Source organism: Oreochromis aureus, linkage group 17 (genome assembly GCF_013358895.1).
Source record: "Oreochromis aureus strain Israel breed Guangdong linkage group 17, ZZ_aureus, whole genome shotgun sequence".
Taxonomy (NCBI): Eukaryota; Metazoa; Chordata; class Actinopteri; order Cichliformes; family Cichlidae; genus Oreochromis; species Oreochromis aureus.
In genome coordinates, this window is record NC_052958.1 from 39080071 (window position 1) to 39086070 (window position 6000).

A 6000-nucleotide genomic window follows, 5' to 3' on the forward strand; every position below is an offset into this window, starting at 1 on the left:
AACTGCTACAAAACACTGACCTTTGTGGGAATGCTTGGAGCAGACTAACGTGAGCTGGAGTGTTCTGAGACGTTATATTTGGTATATCCAGACCATCCGGCTTTTACTTCGGAAACATGGCTTAAACAATTTCTCTTCAACGACGTAATCCGATAAAAAAAAAAAGATCTCTTTACACGTCGGCTTACCGTGGCTGTCATGCGACCGGCTATTGCAGTTAATAATACAACAGCTTCTTGCCATTTTTTGGGTTTCTTTTTATCGCTGTGTAACTGAGTTCAATTGAAAGCCTGCGTGCGCTAGTACCTCTTGCCTCAAGTTCCCAGAATCCTTTGCGGTTTTACCCCTGAATGATGTCACATTTTCAATCTCTATCCTGGTGGGCCGGTCTCCAGTCAAAATGCCCGGGCCGATTTTTTGTCCCAGTCCAGGCCTGTCTCCACATTAAAATGGGCTCAGGAGAAAGTCACTTATCTGGGACAATTAGAAAATAAGTTTCTGTCCAAAAGGATTCAACGAGAAAATCCAGTCTAAATTCTTTTCTTTTTGAAATGACGTCATTTTGCTGTGAGTGGATGCTAAAGGCGACGATAGGTTCCACTATCAGCAAAGAATCATGGAATGAATGAATGCATGAATGAGTGGAAGAGAAAAAAAAGAGGAAAAACTGACTGATTGGTAAAAGCAGACAGAAGCTGACAGACTGACTGACATCACTGTGCGAAGTTAACCCCCACCCGACAAAGGTGCAGATGAATCTATGTGTTTCTTTTTACAGGAGCAGAAAGATGACAACAACATTCGAGGTTGTGTGATGATTTAACCTTTTAAATGCCACTTTCTGTGTCTGTGCATCTGTCAGGGGTGTTATTCACTACCTTGTGTTGCTCACAGAGGTAACTGTGAGAAAGTGTGTATACACCTGCGCAGCGCTAACTTTTCTACAGCATTACAGTTTTTCATGTGATTTGATCATGTGATTTATACCAGGATAGCTGGTTGATGTTTTCCTACTACAGGATTTCTGGGTTTATGTGTGAAGAAAACTGTGTTTACAGGTTATGAGTTGGTGATGCTGTTACACTGTGTTGTTGGGGAAATGTTAAAAGTTACTTTGACGATGTGAATAACATGCGAGACATTTCCTGTGTTGAAACTAGTGTTACTTCTTTCCACAGCTATGGATGGCTAACTTTATGGTCTTTTTATAGCACCTCTGGACCCTGTCAACTCCTGCCTGACCTCCAGGATTGTCCATGTGTGTTGCTAATGTTTGTTTTTCTAAGAGTGCATGTAGAGGATTCAGCAGAGACGGACAAGTAACATGAGAAAGCAACTAAGAGATGCAGTGTTTGATATGGGGCTCATTAGCTGGCCACTACTGAGCTCCTAGTGTTAAATACATGGAGTGACTTTGCTTAAGGGAAGTCACCGATTACATTACTGTTAACTGAGTACATGGGATGATCCATGTTTGAGGCAAATTATGGCAATAATTGTAGTTTACTGATTTGAGAAAACCTGCACATGATACTTGTCCTGTTGATGCTGAATGCTTTATTACTCTTATAATACAATTGTTTATAAGTGTGGAGTTTGATTTCACTTCCAGATCTTGTTTTCCAGGCCATGATGGTGTGTATGCAGGCTCCAGACAGAGCCAGGTTTTAAGCAAACTTAATATGCAAAACACACTAACATCTTTTATTCCAGGGTTACGGAGCTACTCCAGAGGAGATGCCCTGATGTTGCCTGGGACGTGATCTAGCTAACCTTTTTCTTTAGGACAGGAATCTGGTTTTGATGAGTTGACTCATGGGAGTGTCCATGCATCAAGAGGAGGGGTCCAGAATTATAGAGTTACATGAAACTATGTTTTCTATGTTTTCTAAACTATGTTTTTTAAGATTGTTGCAGTGATTTGTGTGATTAACAGTTCATTTACGGGTATTAAACCTATGCAAAGTGGTGCATCCATGTTCAGATGAGGCTTTGATGGTCCATAAATGAAGCTCACTGAACTAAAGAATGTAGTTTGATGATGGTTTACATGCTTTCCAAATAGGAGTTTTTCCTCCTAGCAAGGAAATACAGGTGCAGCAGTCAGAGTGTTGCTGAAAGGAATCTCCTGAGAAATCTTCAGAGGCCCAGTGAGAAGCAACCCATTCCAGGCATAGCTGACAGTCCAGGCAGTGGTTGAGGTCAAAGGTCGAGCTGGTTGGGGCCCGTCATGAGATCAGATTCCACAGCCACAGCAAGGACCACGAAGCTGCATTGGAATGAGAGCTGTGCCAAGGGGGCTTTCCAGAGGCCAACAGAGGAGATTGTGGACGACAGACGGGCACCTGAAGGATGAGGGGAGTGTGCCTGATTCTATGAAAAGCACAGGACCCAGAAGCTATGGTGGTGATGACAGCAGTTTCCTATGAATATCACCTAATGCTGTGTCACTGTACTGTGCATACGATGACACTCTGAAGACTGCTGGGATCATAACAATATTACAGATAACTGGATCCAGTACCCTTTCCACAGAGGATTTTTCCTGCACAGGATGGACAATGGAGGAGTCATATGTATCCCCCTCGCAGGACGGAGGCCTGAAGTGAGGTGATGGGGGTTGGTAGAGGCCATAAAACTAGAGTGCTGAAGAGGTCTGCAGCTTTCACGATAGCTGAGACCCATGTTGACAAACAACAAACTCAACTGGTATGTTTGAATGTCTATTCTACATACATTTGGACTCTGGTCCTATGAACAGTGATGGAAACAACTGGAAGAGACATTTATGACGCCCTGCAGAACTTAAACCACTCTGCAGAGAGACGTGTGATTTACATGTCTTGCTGAGGAGCACCATCAAGCTGGAGTGTTTTTGAAAATGTTAATGTCTCTTTTGACCATTGACAATTCATTTGTTTGCTCGTAGGATGCAGTTTACCATTGAATGAGAACTTGGATAACTTCTAATATATTTGTCAGACTGTGTACATTGACATATGCTGAGTATAAAAATGTTTGCATTGACACTGTCAGACATGACGTATTCATAACTGGGGACCTTTCTAGCATAATTGCCAAAAGGGGGGAAATGTAGATTTGTATTGTTTATGGTCATTTATGCTTAGAAATATTTACTCATATATGCTTAGAAGTATATAATCATTTGTGGATTGAAAGAATGTCTCATCCTAGGAGGTCTGTAACAACTCTGTGTAGCAGGAAGAGGGGAGTGCGTTCACTCCTCCTCAGAGTGTTCTGGTATAGATCACACGTCTCCTAGGAGAGGTCGTATCTTCTCCTGCTGATATATGGTATAGCAAACACACGTATATCTGTTTGAGTCTAAGAGCCTTTTGTTTAGATGGACTCCTGGCACCAGCTTTGGGGAGACACACACACACACACACACACACACACACACACACACACACACACTCACGGTATTCTTTGTTCACATGTATACTTATGTAAGCTGTCATATGTTAATGAACCTATGCATATTCATGTAACCACAATAAAAGAGCAGTGTTACGGGAGAGCGGACGAGAGCAACTGGGGTCAAGTGAAGGAACGGCGCCTGTCCAGTTCTCTCCCGTGCACGTGAAACATAAAGAATGTTGCCTACTCGTGTCTTGCTTGCTGTGTAATTACATTGCCTTCAACGTTCCAGCGAATAGGGTTAAGCTATAAACCTATCAGGTGTGATCCACCGGTGGTGATATTTTGGTATTTGGTGAGTTCCTGATTTAACAATCAGCTCTTTAAACCAGGCCTGAGAGATTGAACTTTAAAGCGCTATGAAACATTCTTACTGAAAACAGTCGCAAAGTGTTTTTCTCCATGATTATAATGGGCTTTGGAGAAATTCACTTATATGGGACACTGATCACATGAGAAGTCCTGGGTCTAAAAGGATTGCAGCGAGTCAATCCAGTCCAAAAAACAAAGAACTGTTTTCCTTTAAAATGATGACATCATCTTGCTGGTGATGGATGTTCGAATAGGTTGGGCATGAGACTCCATTATCAGCAATATCTGGTATGAATGTGTGTGAATGAATGCCTGTGACTGGACTGTGATGGACTGACGACTAAACGTTTTAACTGACTTGATGCTGAGACAGAAACTGCACTGACGTTAGGATTAGTAAATGTCCACAAATAATTCACCCAGCCTGCAACAGATGGGTGGATACTTTGTTTTGTTTTGTTTTTGCAGGAGCAGGAGGATAAGGGAGAGCAGAGGGGGAGACTGTAGCTTCACATGAGAGTGTGGAACTGCAGACTTAACCCTTTGGTTGCTAATTTTGAGTTACTGATGTTTGCACTAAGGAAACTGCGTTTTATTGGCTGTGTTTCGATTAATGTATCACATTATATTGTTGAGAATGTCAAATGCTAAAGTGAAGAAAAGGCTTGATTTCACTCATGACTGAACATGTTATTATTAACCATAGCAGGCCACTGTAAAAAGTCAATTAAGTTTTATAGAGGAAAAAAAGCCAAAAACTCCACGTGATTTAGGTTCTTTCTTGAAATGGTCAGCAGTTTAAAAAGTAGAGATATAGCCGACAGGGACATGTGATAGGATGTGGTACTGCACAAGAACAAGAGCAAAGTAAAGAAAGAAAAACCTATTGTTTTTAGTTTTGATAAATTCAGATTAAAATGTACCATTACACTCAGAGGATCAATATGAAATCAAATATATGCGAATTTTGCATGAAGCACATGACTGATAACTGTTCTGTCCTGAGCTTTTGTTTTTACAGCACCCACTTGACCACACCAACAGTTTCTCACCACCAAAAGGGGGTACTTGCAAAGAATAGGGAGGAATATCATCAAAAGTGGGAAAGGTAAGCCCCGATGGGGGTGATAACACCATAAATTTCACTTATGGTCAAGTTCTTAAAATTTGACCCCAAACATGAAAAATTCTTCAAACATTTAGAGACAGAGTGGAGTTCTAGATAAACATAATGTAGCAAACCACATAAGGATGGAGCGTTGGAATCGATAAGATGGTAAAATAACACGCAGTAAAAATGTTGACCATGTTGATTATGTTTATTCCAGTGTGCAGAGATTGGCTAATCTGACCAGGAAATGTTATAAAATGGATTGTCGGAATAGTCAGCGTTAAAGTCTCCTTTGACAGTCCAGACTACGATGGTGTTGGACATCTTGAGGGTGGAAAAGGGTTGGTGTGACCAAGGTGTGGTTTGGCTTGTTGTATGTATATTTCAAGATGATATAGCTCTGGATGGACCAGTTACCAGAGCATGGAAGGAGGACAGACTTATTAAATGAGGAGAAGGAATTTTCTGGGATTGAAGATCCTCTGGATGAGTGGTTGACTAAAAGCATGCATAGAATAAAAGCTATGTTTTGTTATTGATTGGTAATAGATTGATAATTGGCCACATTTACAGCTGTATTGACTTGTTATAGACTCAGTCTACTTGATGTTGAAGAACTGTTGTTGGGGTTATGTTTTATTATTGTCATTTGTATTAAGAAACATGTAATCATTTGTGTTTAGAAGTATATAGTTGATGGCATATTGAAAGAATGTCTCATTTTAGGAGGTCTGTAACAACTCTGTGTAGCATGAAGAGGGGAGTGCGTCCACTCCTCTTCAGAGTGTTCTGGCATAGATCACACGCCTCCTAGGAGAGGGGTATCTTCTCTTTCTGATATATGGTATAGCAAATACACGTATATCTGTTTGAGTGTAAGAGCCTTTTGTTCAAATGTACCACTAGACTCCTGGCACCAGCTTTGGGGAGTCTTCCTGGGGTCACATCTTGACCCCCCACACACACAGATACACAGATATACACACACACACACACACACACACACACACACACACACACACACACACACACACACACACACACACACACATACACACACACACACACACAAGGTATTCTTTGTTCACATGTGTCAGGAGTTTTCCTGTAGTGCAACTCAGGTCGGAATAAATGAC